At 36.9% G+C, this 17,902-nt stretch overlaps 1 protein-coding gene across 2 annotated transcripts in view; it reads left to right on the forward strand.

The window, feature by feature from the left end:
* The first annotated feature begins 1,993 nt into the window (after nucleotides 1-1,993).
* The window catches only part of LOC5569378 (dual oxidase), a 193,434-nt gene continuing 177,525 nt past the window's right edge, over nucleotides 1,994-17,902 (forward strand). The window contains exon 1 of one of the 2 annotated variants that reach the window (XM_021844763.1): nucleotides 1,994-2,059. The gene's annotated coding sequence lies outside the window, so the exon portion shown is untranslated. The remainder of the gene's footprint in view (nucleotides 2,060-17,902) is intronic. The other variant, XM_021844767.1, reaches the window with a different exon arrangement.

The following is a 17,902-nucleotide window of genomic DNA, read 5'->3' on the forward strand; positions in this document are numbered from 1 at the left end:
CACCCTATATGGGTCATATGCTCAAGAAAAAAAAAGAAAACCGGGAAGATTGAGCCGTCGCATTCTTTTACTTGGGAAGTAACAATTTAAGTTTTACGAATGACTTCCAGGGAGCTATAAATAAACGCTCATAAAACCACGGTCAAGGCACTGTTTCCTTCATCGCATCCCCCAGAACCTATTGTAGATTGAAACGTGACTAGTTTGCCCACTTTAAAAGAGGCTATGAAGTGTATATTTATGTCACACAAATAAAGCAAAATAGCATTAATGGTAGCTTTTTTGAGGCCACCTGTTCTAGATGAATGTTGATTCATCTTTAAAATGATTTTAGTGGTATATTTCTAGTTATTTAGCAGTTGCTTAAAGAAACCGCCAGGTGAAGAATAAAACATATTCAACATTTCTTGGTGTGTTTGGGCAATAATTGTGCTTCAAATCATATTTAGCCAGTTCAATCATCATACCATAGCATCTTATGAGTGAATTCATGGAGATAATTCGATCTGAAAATAGTGAAATTGTGGCAACCGGAGTGTAATTGATATGGCGGAATCATAATTGATAGATTGCAATCGACAAATGCTGTTTTGTCATCATAAATACACAAATAAGGGCACACTGTTATGATTCGGAATTTTTGGATGTAAAATTGCCTTAATAAATGCTGATTGATGATGATTCAGCTTTTTTTCGCTTCTTATGGTAACTAAGCAGCATTTGGCAAATTTTGACAGTTTGGGCGTGCTATTTTGAAGAATATACACAAACACGGATATTAGTATTGTATTTTCCCATTAGGAATTGATATTCTTTAGTAAAAGCGCAATATTAGTGACGTTATTAAATTTGCAATGCTAATGGTGTTTTCGCATCTTATGAGCCCAAATACTGATTTGAGAGGTATAAATAAGGTAAGTAATCAGAAACCAAGTGGAAGCCATGTAGTTTAAAAGCAGCTTTCATGGCATATATATCTCTTATTTTCTGGCGTTACGTCCCCACTGGGACAGAGCCTGCTTCTCAGCTTAGTGTTCTTATGAGCACTTCCACAGTTATTAACTGAGAGCTTACTATGCCAATGACCATTTTTGCATGCGTATATCGTGTGGCAGGTACGAAGATACTCTATGCCCTGGGATGTCGAGAAAATTTCCAACCCGAAAAGATCCTCGACCGGTGGGATTCGAACCCACGACCCTCAGCTTGGTCTTGCTGAATAGCTGCGCGTTTACCGCTACGGCTATCTGGGCCCCGTAGCTTTCATGGCAACAAGGCGTATTATATTAATCTTTTATCATAGCCGTAAGAAATATAGAGTCGTTCAGCCACGGCTGGCAGATTAAATAAGGTATTATATTTTGCAATAAAGCTAGTTTTGTAGTTACAAAATTTTGACTGTATGTTTAGCCTCTAAAAGGTTTTGAAAATAGCCAAGAGCCGAATTACAAAATATCATCTTTTGGCATCGTTAAATGTCGCCTCCAACTATTATAGCAACCACGTAACTGTTATAAAATATTAATAAATCCACATGATAGCCAAGTTGCTGTTGAATTGTTACTTGGGTACTGATACCCTCAGGTGGTCTTCTAACGGGTAAGTGATACCTATTTATTTAAATGGTTCAACCGCATCATAGATTGTTTTATTGTCAAAATTTTTTACCACATATTCTTGCTGTACACCCATTTTAACCAAATGCCTCCACAACCGGTCCGCGTTTAGTAGTTGACTGCGCCACCGCGTTCATAGTGTAAGTGCTGTCCCGCGGCCGATGTTGTAGCTGTCACGCTTTTAGTAGTCATGCCGAACCGGAGTCATGCTCACAGTTTTCTTCAGCAACACTATGCTCAGCTCGCAGATCGCGACGCTAGCTGATGGTTTTTGACTGCGGGAGAGTCTAAACGTGTCTCACGATCGAGGAGAGCTCATCTACGATTTACCGCATCTTAGCAGGTTACCTGGTGGGTCGCCTTTGCATCCGAGCGACAGTCTTCGTCCAGGTGTTCGCGAGTTCGGTTGTGGTTTTGCATTCACTGCTTTACTGTTTGCTTAGGTGTGGTGAAGTATTTCTTTTTCGCGAGTCTTCTCTTTCGTGGTTGCTCTTATTTCTTGTTTTTTTTTCTTTCTTTATTTTGGGGTGGAAAGCAGATTGTGGGGGTTGTCGCGCGGTTTCTGTCTCGTTTTGTCTCTCGTTGAGCCACGACATACATTACGGCTGGTGTAGAGTGAAGTAGATCTCGGGGGGCCTCCTATTTGGTTGCTTTACGTTTAGTAGGTATTTTTCATCATTGCTCTAAAAAGAAATCGCAAGCAGCTTCTGGAGATCGTGAGTGAGAGTATGCGTGATTTCAGTGCCAGTTTTTTTTGGGTTGCTCGCATATATTTGCTTCCAGAGATTCGTGCACGACTGCTGCTGGACCTCGAGATTGTAATTCAAGTGAAACTTGTTTTTAATTTCCGAGTGACGGGAATTAATTGTACTGAGGCGAAAACAAAAGTCGTGTGTGCCTTCCAAAAATATATCTCCGTGTGCATCGACGTGGAAAGGAAACGGATCCAACCAAGAAACCAGAAAAACACAATCGTACCTCTCAACCGTGGGTTGATCAATTTCGTAATTGGTTGCAACGAATGGCTGACTGTGAGTGAGTGACACGTAAAGTTGGAACTGTGTCTTGTGTCGTCTAGAGGAGTGCAGTGCATTTCAAAGACATGGTCACCTGCTTGCTCATTAACCCACAATATCAGTGAATGGAAACGCTCAAGCATAATTAAGCAAACTAAGCAGGCTGCGAATACTTATTGCACACACATATTTACGATTGGGTGCATGCCTACATGTGTGATAATCAAATTAATCAAGAGCCATCACAGTAGCCCATCATCATCTCGGCACTCTCCAAAGTCAGCGCCAACTACTTATGGAAACCTTATAACAGAGACTCAAGTGGCCAAAGCCGGCAGCCCAGGCAGAAGCAACAACCGCCGCGCGTAGTAATTTATATATTAGCACTCGAGAGTTTTAGAGGCCAAAGCTATTTGAGAATGCACCATTCCATACGAGTGCATGAACATCTCTTTGCGTCCAAGTTTGGATCGTTGTTTTTTTTCTGTTCTGCCTGTTCTTTTGTGACGAATGCAGCATGGCTGGAGAATTGGATGTTTTAAAGTAAGTATTGCATTTTCTTAATTAAAAAAATAGTATGTTGCATTTATGAAATGTATTTAATTGAATAGTTATATAAATTCTAAAACAAAGTTGCACAGTTACAAAAGTATAATTTCGCATGGAATAGGAACTTGTATAATTCGGGGCTCAAAATTCAAGACCATGTTATCCTTGGTTCAGCTGTATGGAAAATATGGCTTGATCATTGGGGATTTTAAAGTTTGTTTTACAGTCGATATCGATGAGACAAACGAGTTGGGTAGCGGAATTTGGGGCAAGTGTGCCACCTTTATCAAATTGTTCTCTAACTTTGCCTAAAGCTTATAAAACCCACCAATTTAGCCTAATGATGTTGATTTCACATCTTTTCATAACCACTGTGCCATTTAAAAAGAAAATAATTTCAAAAAGTGTTAGTTTTGGAGCTTCTCAAATATCATCCAAAATAACCTATTTTTCGACACTATGGGGCAAATGTGCCACCCATATGGGGCAAGACGGCCACCGAATGAACATCGCATGTAATTCTACTTGCAATGAAATTTTATTTATTTCCTATTAATATTACTTACAAAGCAGACGCTAATCGATAATTTAAAAAAATAATTTTAAGTTTACCGTAATACGGGGATGCTTCATAACAAGGTTCAAAACATGCGTAACTCCTATTACTCAATTCGAATAACTAAAATAGTTATTTTTGTCTCCATTCAATACAATATATGTATTACCCTTATATTACGGCGAATATGTATAATATTGAACTGGATCAGCACTAAATAATGGTAAAATATTGATGTAGATAAGTAAAACGGTACTTAATGAGCCATTTTGGTTTATTATTTTTATTTTGTTGATGATGTTTACATTTTTATAAATTTCATTCCAACAATTTGTGTTTACCAAATAGGTGGCACACTTACCCCAATAAGTATACATTTCAACCAAACTGGATTTCGTATGTAAAACTTAAAACTTTTTTGTTTCAAATGCCACAATAACTTACACATTTAAATAGTTTCACGATGAACAGTACGTTACAAAAATCTCTTAATAATTTACCATGCTATTTAGAAACAACAAAATCTTATAAAAATCCACTCAAATTTGGTTGTCTTTGCACAAGTCGATGTAAATACGTGAAAAATAGAGCAATTTTCATCATATTTTGATCATTGCATTGTGAACTATAAGGGAACATATTGTTAAGCTCAAAGAGATAATATATATTGTAGTTTTTATAAAAAGCAGGGGTGGCACACTTGCCCCCAAGTCCGCTAGGTATCGAGTTATATGAAGAACAGTGCAAGGGACTATCAAGGTTGCCATGGAAACCAACTTTTACTTTAATTCTTTAACTCGACATCGAGATACGGAATATCGAGTGAGAGAGAGTTGACTGTATTTTAGATGTAAATATTCTAATACATTGATTTTGTTCACTGCCACGATTTAAATGATTTAGAAAATTTAAAAATGGCCTCATTCTGCAAATTATCTGAATCCTTATCGAATACATTTTGTAGATCTCTAAAAACCTCATTATTAACGGCTTCGGAATCCATTTAGAATGCTTTAGAATGCTTTGAAACCTCTTTTCTTTTAAGAACTTTCGATGGATACATGATCTAAAACATCGTTTACGAACTATTATTATTATTTATAATTTGTAGTTTTGTAATCTGATCATTTTAAAACATATTACCGATTATGTAGGCCTTATATTTTATAATTCGTAAAAAAAACAACGGAAATAACAAAAAATAAATAAATACTGTTGTACATTGTAAGTCGCACATAATCTTAGGGCCTATGATAACGCGAAATGATATTTCAGATATATTTACATTAATTCATCACTACATTAATGATAGAAAATCATAATCATAAGAACTTAAATCAGCAAAAAAAGATACTTACAACACAGAAATTTTAGGTAGTTGGGGAAATTTTGGTTTCTTTTATATTTATTTTTAGGCAAAAAAAAACCACAGTAGGCATCATCATGTTTGCCGGCTGACAGCTAGTGGTAGATATTTTGAAAAGTATGTTTAAATTGTTTGGGCGAAATTATTGATTTTAAATGGAAATAATATGTTATATTTACGTTACCTGGTAGGTCTTATGACAAATTAACGGGCAAATGGCCTAATACAAAGATAAACAACAGTAGTCTTCCCAATTTATATTGAATCGACAACGTATATTCAAACCAACATTTTGAGACTACCTTCATGCGGACGTTGAGAGTAAAGTTAAGGTGAAAAAGACCCACGACTTTAAAAATTACATTATTGCAAGACTAAAGATCAGGAGGCCCAAACCCTACGACCCTACGAACCCTATTTTCAATGCTGAAACGCATATAGAGTTAAAAGATATGACGTCCAAATCATAAGTTTTTCATAAAGTAACATGGTGTTAAGTACTTTATGGGTTTTCAGAGTTTAGAGTGATATACTTTTGATTATTAGGCCGTGAAAATCAATTCCTACATCTAACTGAAGTATGGATAGCAGCTAATTCCTACATAAAAAGGTATAAACAAATATTAATTTATTTTTTCGGAGTTTATATGACAGAATGGATAAGCATTTAGTTTTATTGTATGTTTGCCGAAATACATTACAACCATAATGAAGAAGCATGTTGTGCAGTGTTTCAACTCTAGTGTTATCGACAGATTGATTGATTACAATGCTTAACAAAACAGTAGTTTACGTAATAAGTTGCAGAATGATGATTTTTACAGCAGGTGTTGTACATTTATCCAACGAGGCTTGTCGAGTAGGAGAACTACGACAAGTGCTAAAAGACCACTTGAGGGTATCAGAAATTATATCGTTATATTACATAATTACAATTTCTGAAAAATTGTTGTGTAATGATTGATTGCGCAACTCAAAACAGTTGCGTAATGAGAAAGCTTTGCGTAATGAATCATTACAGCACTGGTTTCAGTTACGTAATGACTGTTCCCGCACTGCATACTTCAGTGCAGGAAAGTTGGCCGTTTCATGACAGATAAGCGTGATGATAAACACCCTATTACAATGGGAAATCGCAAAAAACCTTTTTGCAATTTCTCATCGTAATAGGCTGTTTTTCATCACGCCAATCTGTCATGAAACGGCCTACTTTCCTGCACTGAAGTATGGAGTGCGGGAATAGTCATTACCTAACTGAAACCAGTGCTGTAATGATTCATTACGCAACGCTTTCTCATTACGCAACTGTTTTGAGTTGCGTAATGAATCATTACCCAACATTTTTTCAGAAATTGTAAAATAAAGGTGAATGCATTCTGATATAATTTCTGATACCCTCAAGTGGTCTTCTACGAAATTGCAAAAAATGTTGTACGTAACTCGTTGCAGAACTCGATTTTTGCAGCACTCGTCGTAATTATCCTACTCGGCAAGCCTCGTAGGATAAATTTACGACTCGTGCTGTAAAAATCATCATTCTGCAACTTGTTCCGTAAACTACTATTTTTTAACAATTCCGGAAAATTGTTATCCAATGATTCATTACGGAACTCAAAACAGTTGTGTTATGTAAAATCGTTGCGAAATAGTCATTATGCAATTGATGTCAGTTGAATTTCACTTTACAATCGGTTTCCTCAGGGTTAATGTCATAAATATGGGTTAAGAGCATACATCTTGGCCATACGGTGCTAATACGACGCTTTGAAAAAAATAGTGTCGTTTCTAAGACCTGGACATCATTTGTTATTTTGATGTTAAATTTTCCCTATATTTTGATTTTGTTAGCAAGTTGGATTTGTTCTTAAGTTTCTGTATTTTTGTAACAGATTTATATTAACAATTGTTATATTTTTGACATTGCATCTGTGAGTTTGTTATTGAAATGGAATTTGTTATACAAATGTTGTTAGAATTTATGTTATTTTAACTAGTAACTGTACATGTTTTATAACAACTAGTGATATAAAAAAGGTGCCTTCTTTAGCCGAGTGGTTAGAGTCCGCGGCTACAAAGCAAAGCCATGCTGAAGGGGTCTGGGTTTGATTCCCGGTTGGTCCAGGATCTTTTCGTAATGAAATTTCCTTGACTTCCTTAGGCATCGTACCTGCCACAGGATATATGGAAGCGAAAATGGCAACTTTGGCAAAGAAAGATCTCAACTAATAACTGTGGAAGTGCTCATGAGAATACTAAGGAGAGAAGCAGGCTCTGTCCCCGTGAGGACGTTAATGCTAAGAAGAAGAAGATATTAAAAAAATCATCATCTTGTTTCTTACGTCTGGTCGGGTAGCCATAATCTTGCTGGTGGTCGTGTAACGTGGCGGATCTTTTGAGTGACGACTGACGACGGAGAGAGACCTCTACGCGATTAACCATTACCAACCTGCCGCAAGGCGCTGCATTGCATGGCTCTACTGACCAGAAGAGTCGCAACATCGCCAATCCAACAATCGCAAACTTTAAAAGCGGATTGACGACGGAAAAAACCCCGATTTATATGCCGATCGGCGATGGTACCTACTTCTCTCTGATACTACGTCCGGGTGTACGAAAACAGTACCATAGCACAGTGTCTTATTTTGTTGATTTCGTGCGCTTATTGAGTAGACGCATTTCGCGCCAACTCTAAAAGATGTTAGAAGCACCCTCCCAGATTCCAATGATATTTTCTGGATGTGTTGACCTTGACAAATAAGTCACTTTGCATACTTAGTTATTTTACCAAAACTTATCTAGACTATCATTAGAAAAGGCTTTTCACCCGATTTTTTTTTACAAAATGATGTTATCGAAAAATGGCCCCTAAATGACCCGTTTTCCCGAAAAGTTATGCAGGTCATAAAGTTACAAGAATAGACTTGAATGACAGGATGGAGAACTATACAGTACGCTAAGCAATCAAAAGAAGGAGAAAAAGGCGCTGTATTCAGCAAAATAAAAAGGATGACCAACAACTTTCAAGAAAACACAATAAATGTAAAAATGTGGAAAACAAGTTATTTCAAAAAATGCTATTTTTAGGGGTCAGTTGTATATAGAAAAACCGTGTCTTTGACAAAGTTGTTGAAACAACTCCGTCGAAGACACCATATGTCTACTCGAATGAAATTAAGAAGAAAAATAATATCTTACCGCTTTAAATTTAAGCTTTAGGATGATTATAGAACGAAGTCACACCTCGGATATTTAATAGCATAAATCTTAAGAACCAAACAGCTCTCCACTAAAATTTGATCGATTGTTCACCACTTGCCAGTAAGCAATTGATCAAATTTTCAACACGGACGATTACCAGATTCTCCAGACTTTGAAAATTCAAAGTTTGGCTTCGTTTTATAATCACCTCAAATTTCCTTTTTTTCGTGAACAAACCAATCGTTAAAATTAATAGTTCAGGAGATAATCTAAGAGCGCACGAAATCGAAAAAATAAACCACTGGGACACAGGTTCCTTGCACATAGCGGTTTGCACAAGTCGTTTGAACATTCGGAGAAGGAGAGAAACTTTGATGTCGTCGTCGCGGCGACTTAAATGCAAGGAAAGCGAGAAACCGCCTCACGAATACGCGAGCGGCAAAACGCAGGTGTAGGAGTCGGTTGCGATTTGAGGGGAGAATGGCATCCGTTTTTTTTTCTTCCAAAACAGATGATTCTTCTTGCATCTACACACGGAAGGTGCGAGATTTCGTTTCGTCCTACAATCCAAGTTCATTGGCATTTTGAAGATGCGTCCTACGTTGCGAAATGTTGCGGCAGGTGACGCGTATTTTCGAAGCTATTTGCTGACGACGACGGTCGGCGCTTACAGCAATAATGGAACTGGACGGTTTTTCGACCTCCGGTTCTTCCGCAATTGCACATTGATGTGACGCTGATGAGGTGCTCGAGGTGTAGACTGTCAGACGCCTTGCCAGGCTGGACATATACAATATAATTTATGATCGCACGCAACTGAACTTGGTTACCTTTCAGTGGTTGATTTCATGAGTGTCATAAGTGTATTTTATCTACTTGGGAATATAATGAAATTCAAAGTACATAACACTGTGAATCCATTCCCGTTTCTATTTTACGCATATACATACAATTCAATCAGTCTAAATTAGGGCAATTAAAATTAACGAAGCCATCTAGGGCACGTTCGTGGAAATGTGTGATGCTTTGAATGGGAAATTGTTTGCCATCCATTTAATTGGGGGAAATTTGGCGCTATTGCTTATTGCTGACTCCCAAGGGATTCCCATGGCAAAGCGACATTACGCCAAGCGTGTGGCGCTTATCAGCGATTTCTCTCTTTGTGATTCAGCATTTTCTTCATGTTTCTCGCTTATCACGACTTCTATTTATTTGTAGAATTGGAAAATGTCCAGACACATCTTGGGGTTTTTAATATATAGATTTAGAAAACGGGGACACCAACAACTCAATATCTACTTTTTAAGAAGCGCATTTGAAAGATTCACATGTTTACTCTTTGTGAGAATAGAACACAGAGATAATAAATAATCATGTTTTTTTTCTGATAGCATATTCTTCTTCTTGCTGGTGATACGTTCCAACTCGGACAACCTGCTTCTCCGCTTCGTGATCTACGTTTTTCTTAAAATTTTCTGATATAGTGGCTACATTATAAGTGACTTGAAATCTGCTTACCTTTAGGGGCACAAAAGCACAGAAACATTTTCACCCGACATGACCCAGTGACCCACCAGAATAACTCCGGCCACAGGAACATTTGCGAGATCCTTTGGCCACTTTTAGAATCTAGATATGTGTACAAGTATACTGACAAAAAATAATTGAAATCCGTTAGGTATTCACTGAGCAGTGAGGGTTTTGGTTTTTTTTTTCACTCGGGCCTATACGGGTTAATCGATTCTTTTAATTATTTTTCGACGGACTACAAATTTTGAGAAATATAGGGTACGCTGTGTGTAAATTATTTAATAGTTACAGGAAGATTGAATTTTGACAAGCAAAATGCACCAAGGTAAAAATTTAAGTACATAATATGAAAACAACACGTAAAATCATCTTGGTGTCTACAGCTCAGTTGTCCATCATTACTCGATGAATAAATGCGTTGAATACTTAAATGCTTTAACTCGTTGTTTTTCTGATACATCATTTTTTGTATTCATGCATTTTTATTGTCAAAGTTTAGCTTACTTACCAAGTAAAAATGGTGCTAAAGCCAACACTGAAAAAGTAGTTTTCTTCATTTAATCAAACAAATCGGCACACAGATTTCTTTAATTTTTCGAATGAAACGGCTGTGTGTTTTTATTTTTGTTTGGTTTATAAGGAGAAATCTACTTTTTCAGTTTTGACTTTTGCACCATTTTTAATTGGGCCTTAAGTAAAGTTGATAATTTTATATGGAAAAACTGCTTTGGGGAATTTTATATGTCCGATACTGTACAAGGTCTAGCTTATTTATATAATCACCGAATTAACCTCGTTGCTGTTGTATGTATGTAGGTATGTAGGTAGCCACCATCCTTGCTTGAGTCTTGCTCTGCTTGCGGTTCCACTCAACAGTAAGGTCAAATTTCATTACCAACCTGATTTCAACATACTGCTGTATGAAGGGCCAAAAGGGGGGTGGCGGACCCGTAAGCAGAGACACTTACGCGAAACCCGCGGGAAGTAGAGAATCTCCTTCCAACAGTGTGATCCAACAGATTGAGTATTGGAATTTGCAGTACTTGTCGAGCTTTCCACGGGATGGTTTGTTAATAGAAGGGCGCGTCAAATCGATTACAACTGTTGGAGAGAAAAGTGTTGATCGCTAGCGACTAACATTCTTCCTCCTGACTCCGATTGGCACTCCACTTCATTGTCCAGTTGCAACTTCAATGATGCCCTGATGCTCCCTCCCTTCCCCGTATATTGTCAATGTTATATAGTATAATATTATATGATATAAAAATAATATGATATATGTAAAACATAATAAAATATAATATAATAAAGCATAATATAATATAACGAAACATTATGTAATATAATATAGTATTTATAATCTGCCAACCCAGTATCCTGAAAATGATTAATGCTGTAAGTATACGCTGGACAGGGCATATAGTAATTATTCCATATAACAATACCGTACAACCAAAGTTCACGTCACTTCAGTAACTCCATTTCATTGTCCTGTTGCAACTTGAATGATGCTTTGGTACTCTGTCCCTTCTATTATATTGTCAGTATATTATATATGTTATTTAGTAAATAGTATTTAAATATGAAATAACTTAATACAATATAATGTAATATGATATATAAAACATCATATATTATAGTAAAACAAAATATAATATTATAAAATACACCAACCCCAGTATCCTGTAAATGACTAGTGGTTGAAGTGTACGCTGGACAGGGCCAATGGTAATAATTCAAAATAACATTCTTCTAAAAACAAAATTCGCGTCTCATTCAGGAACTCTCATTCATTGTAAAGTCGCATCTTCAATCTTGCCATGATGATCCTTCCCTTCCCGGTATATTGGTAATATAATACATATGTTATATAGTATATATTATATTATGAAATAATATAGAACAGTATAAAATAATATAATAAAATATAATATAACATTTTATAAGGTTATACGCCGACCATGGTATACAGACAATTACTAAAGCCATGGAACGCAGTGGAATAGGAAGATTGACAAGGCGCAACTGGTTCTGAAGAATGTATTATGTGGCCGAAGATAAAGGATGGCTGCCAAGATCCAAGTAAATTGGCTTAATATTATGTGGTTTTATATGGATAATGATGTAGAACTAAATGAATAATAATTTTTTAAAATTATATTAACTAATAACATAACTACTTTTGAAAAAATTACCAAATCAACCGAAAATAAATAATAGTAAATATTGATATAATATGGTCTATCGCTTCCAACGTGTCCATACAACACGTGAGTTTAAACAGCTATTTAAATTCAACATTCTGTTTTATTAAAGACATTTATACAAACTCCTTCCAACGTGGTGATCCTATACTATGAATGCTGAAATTGAGAATACTTGAAAATATCATTGTAATTCAAATGGTATAAATATTATTATTTTGTTTATGGTGTATAAAAGTGTACCTTTTCATTAGAAAAAAAAGTTCATATGATATCTACGCATAAGCCTGAAAATCTTTTTCTCCATATGCTCCTGAAACAGAAGTGTTGTGAAATCTGGATATTTTAAACAAACATTATATGTAATATAGATATGTGGCATCGTTCCAAATTACGAATCGCTAACACTGATTGCCCCATTCCTCCCCTACGTCATATATTTTGTTTTGATTGTAGTGCCACCGTAAATTGTATACGATGCCTATATGAACTAATCTACGATGACGTCACGCTGCAACTTCCAGCGGGAAGAAAACCTTTACTGCGGGCCGTGTTTACAAAAAATGAACGATCCACTCAATGTTCATCCGGTGAACATTCCTTCACTGGATGTTGGTCCGGATGTCATTTTATGTTAACACGGCCCGCATTTAGAGTGGAAAAGAAAAAGAAAATCACTAATAATAGAAGACCGTGGATAAGTCCATATGTATTCTACGCCTCTCCGGCCGACAAGATACCTAAACATACAAAAATGCTGAAAGAATGAAAGCGATATTAGCTTCCCACCACCATCAAACCGACAAAACAGAGAGCATCACATTGCAGCAACTACCTACATGTATCAGCTCTGCAAAAGAAAATAGGCCAGGGGAAGTGGTTCACCTAGAGTGAATTTCTGTCAAAGAAAAAGTAGATTTTGTATGAGATTTGACAGAAAAATGAATGACAAGATCATCCACTTCTCCTGGCCTATAGAGATTCAGACGAGCAAACTATCACGCACACCAATTGATTTCTGTTTATCTACGTTTTAGCGAAAAATTAATGACGCTGATGATGATGATTATGGTGATGTGCAGGCGCAAGCGTTGCGGGCGTTTGTCGATATGATACTAGTCATTTGTAATTTTGCGACACGCTTTGGAGATGTGCCCGCTAATACGTAAAAAAATATGAAAATATACTTAGCTTCGGGCCTTCTATGAATTGCCTGCCGTGCCATAAGCACTCCAATTCCTCATCTCCTAGACGCCAGGTACTGGTGTCGTAATCACGCTGCATTCATCGTGATTTCCACATACTGATACTTCACGCATAGGCCAGGGGAAGTGGTTCACCTAGAGTGAATTTCTGTCAAAGAAAAAGTAGATTTTGTATGAGATTTGACAGAAAAATGAATGACAAGTTCATCCACTTCTCCTGGCCTATACCCCCTAATCACTTCTTCCGTCATCTCTCAACCCAAACGGCGCAATATCTATGGATGATGAAGATGATGATGATCTCGCCACTGCACACACACTACAACCGTCACAACAAGTAGCTTATATCCGCGGATGTTTTTTTTTTTTTTCACTCTCACTAACAGCGCTCTGACGCCTTCAACCTTCATTTTTTCTCAACTTAATTTATCACTTTTCCACATTTTATTCACGTTCATCCACACAATTTCTGTTATTTTCAAAACTTTCCATCTTTTCTACTGCAATCCAACTATGTAACACTATTCACAATCATACAATTAAACTTCATCGATGCGAAAAAAAAAAGTTGCAGTGAGGAACAACACGCACACACGACTTGATAGGTTGAGAGAACAAACCGAATTTTGATTGCAAATACGGACCAATTTAAAACTAATCAGTTTAAAAAAAATTGATCCAACTCTTTGAGAAATTTATTAGTACTCCTTATAAAAGTCCAAGATTCGCTTTCGAAAATTCCTTCAGAAACTTCTTAACGAATTTTTTCTTGACTTCATCAGAAAAATCGGTAAAATTTAATCAAAATACTTTTCAGTAAATTCATCATAAGACTCTTTAAAAAAGTGATTCTGTAATTCTGTTAAAATACTTCGAGCTCTTTGACAACTCCTTCAGATGCTCTTGGAACTCCTCAAAAATATCACTAGGCCTCTTTTTTTGTCTATTCGAACCATCTGAACAGAATCTTAATAAAGAGGATCTAAAAGTAGATCGAGTATTGTACCTTTCAATTCCGCCCTAATTTAATTATCTTTCGACAGATCGGAAATAACTTTTTCAGTCGAGTAGGCGTTTCACCCCTGAACCAGTGGGAACTAGCCTTCCAGTTTTGCTAGGTTTTTTATGTTTCTGAACAAAAAGAATTCCGATTTGTTGTAGTATCCGGATGAAATAAATGCAGCTTTTGTCCTATGATTCTAAAATTATTGAAAAAAACTTGGCGAAATCCCTTGAAATTTAAAAAATCAAATGTCTTAAAAATACTCATGGGAATTCTTAGAGGCGTTCAAAGTAATGTTCGCATATGACATGACATGAACATTGAACATAGACATGAACTAAGAAATGGGTGACGGAACATTTCTGAGTATTGCATTGGATTCAGCAACTCCAAATTTACTTGAGGTATAATTTGATCTTTGGAACACGAACATTCTGTTCCGCTATGTTATAGAGGAGGTTGTATGACATTTGCCAGAAAACCATTTGCCAGAATTAACCATTCCCCGGAAAATAATATTACTTCATTACTAAGCTGTGCATGACAATACTAAGGCATGTAAAATTCTTCAAATTATTATGATTTTCAGCATACGATGTTAAGTACAGTGAAACCTCCATGAGTCATTTCATGGTTACTATGGTGGTCCCATCAAACAGCTATCCATAGCATTTGAGTTCCATGACTCGCTCCTTGAGTCGATGGTCTCTTCAGATATCGACTTTTGGATGTTTGACTGTAAACGAAAAATGATTTCTTCGTGAGATTTACATGATAAAATGGCTTTTGAGTTTTTCATAGTTTCTTAAAATTTACTATGTTATAACACCCATTAGAGGCAATTCTATTGAAGATTTTCTCTTCTTTGTGTATTAAGCTGTTCTTTAGAACTAATTTTTACAGGGATTTATATGCTTCATAGGAGATTCACCCTTCTTTATATCATTGGCTGTTCTTCTTAATTGTATTGAAAAATTGTTGAAAGTTATTCAACTCACTTGCAGTACTAGATCTAACTAACTACATACTAACCATCTCATTGAGCCAACGTTGGCTTACACTCAGGCAAATGGACTATCGATAAACATAGGAACCCCTTATGAAAATTCGCCACAAGGAATCGGGTTGAAATTCATAAATTTACCTTATGAAATCGAAATTTAAAAACAAAAATAGTTTTCGCGGCAACCTGGAATCGAACCAAGAACCTTGCGATCGATAGGCTCGGTCGTACATCCCGCGCCTATCGACGCCTTGGTGTTGAGTGATGCTAAAACGATACATAAAGCGTTCGTATTGCGATAACCGTTCCATCTTTCATAAGGCAAAATGTATGAATTTCAATAGTCCAGTTCGCTGCGTGATATATGAGTAGTGTGGTACAAACAAGGCAACAGTGCGACGCTAAAAATAAAATCTCTCACTATTGTTCATAGGCACGCTTAGGAGAGTCGAATTGGGCATCTTAGAGAGCCGAAGGAGGTGTAGGGTTGTGAAGGAGAATATGGGATCGTGACGGAGTTTGGTTTCAGGTTGGCCGATTGCACTGCAGAATTCTTACCCGTTCTGTGGCGTAGTTGGTTAACGCGCCCAGTCTAGTGTATTGGGAGTCGTGGGACCGAAGCCCACCAGAACGATTCTATTATTTTTCATAATTTTACATCTCAATTCGTCCAAAATTCACTTTTGTGTCTACGACCGCCAAGATTGCTATGTGTTCCAAGGCAAATATGAGACATATCATGTAAAGAAATACCTAAGATTTTAAAAAAAAATGGGCTTTTTCGCAAAATGTTGAGCTAGCTGGAATACGAGGGGTCCATCAATTTGAGAAAACCTAAAGAACCATCCTTTAGTTTTAGCATATACTAGTGACCAGTGACATAAAATTAGAATTCTAACGATGGGTGCCGATGGCGGCCTGGTTTCAGCTCAACTATCGGATATAATAAGCACATATTTTGACAACTATTGTCTAGTATTCATCTTGCTTCATTTTTGTCTAGTTTATCGAGAACCAGTGGAGCTCTGCAGCTACGTTGGAAAAGAGGGTTGAAGTCTTCTACTACAGAAGTTGTGTTAACAATACAACATGAAGATTGTTTGCGACATTCAACGCCAAGTTCCAATCTGGGAGGGAGAAACCGATACGAAATTTATGCTCATCAAGGTGAGCCGAGATTTTGCTGTGACGAACTGTCATTGTGAGCCCGGATCTTAAACAATGGACCAACATGATAAAAGCACGTAATTGATCAAAACACATCTTTGCATTTCATCAAAGGAAACTAAGATCGAATGAGAATCAGTTCAAGCATATTCAAAAGTAATGCCACGAGTGCAGCTTTTATTCCGATTGAGTATAAAATATTTAAAATTAAATGCATAGAAAACTGTGACCCGTTTTCCATCCAAACTAGTGGTTTTCATCAAGTCTGCCTTGCTTGTCGTTGGCAAACTGCAGTTATCTTGCAGTTCAGATATTTTTTATCATATTTCGTGTGTAGAATCTGTGCCTCCCTCCCAGGTTCCAATAATCGAAGCATACAGTTGATGAAATTGAACACTCACTGTAGCAGGTTGCGTAGCCTTCTTATTCACATGCATGGAAAGCAGCGTAAAGTGCGGCTCATTTTCCTCTCTCACGAACCCTGTTCGAAGCTCTCATCTCTCCAGAGTCTCACACGACGCCCGATTTTCTTCCGCTGCTCGGGCCCGATAGCAACCGCACCGTTGTTGTGCCCCTAAATTAGCTCGTTAGGTTTCCGATTCCGAGGCGTCGGAATCTCTTTGAAAGCGAAACTGTGTCACACTTTTATTTTCATTCGCGTTTCACCACTGCACAATTATTGCTGTTCCGAACGGTGCGTCTGGCAGCCGACCATCGAAATTCGCTACGACCATGCTGGTTTGTATGGTTGTGCTGGTGCGATGTGTGGTGGGTTGTATTGATGCGATTTTTTCACTGTACCAACCTATCCCACAATGCGCCGTCGCATTCGTCGTGATGATGGGGCGGCAATGGAAGAAAATATGACACCGGGTGGTTTAGTGGTTTTGAGCTTTTTCGTGACGGTGTGTGAGTGTATGGGAAGGGTGGCAATGTGGTTGACAAGGTGGCCAGATCTAACGATTTCTAGGTGGTTCTACCGATTTACAGGCATGAGTCAAAAATCTTACGATATTACATTTTCTACCAAATAATGTTAATTTTTTAACTCTTGTTTATTTTAAAAGTAAAACATATTTCTGAAACAATTCTTAATTTTTATAATACAAAATTTTAAAATTTTTACTATTGTTTCCTGGTTTTAGACAAAGAAAGCTTAATAGACTTCGCAAGGACCGGTAGTTAACGGAGGATCCGGAATTGTAACCGGAAGATGGACGTCCAGCGCTCTTGTGAGAGCATCGAACTAAGTTGCGTCGTTCGGCTAACCGGGGCCCATTCTCCAATATTCATTGACATTAATTTATTATACTTTACACATTACAATAAGATTCAACATATTTGTTTACTGAAGTAAATATACTTTTGAAATAATTTAATTATTTATTTCGTACCATATTTTTTTTATTTTTCAAAGTTATTTTAATTTATTACACTAAATGTAATAAATTAAGATAACTTTGAAAAAGAAAGAAAAATGATTCGAAAA

The sequence above is a fragment of the Aedes aegypti genome, chromosome 2, assembly GCF_002204515.2.
Source record: "Aedes aegypti strain LVP_AGWG chromosome 2, AaegL5.0 Primary Assembly, whole genome shotgun sequence".
NCBI lineage: Eukaryota > Metazoa > Arthropoda > Insecta > Diptera > Culicidae > Aedes > Aedes aegypti.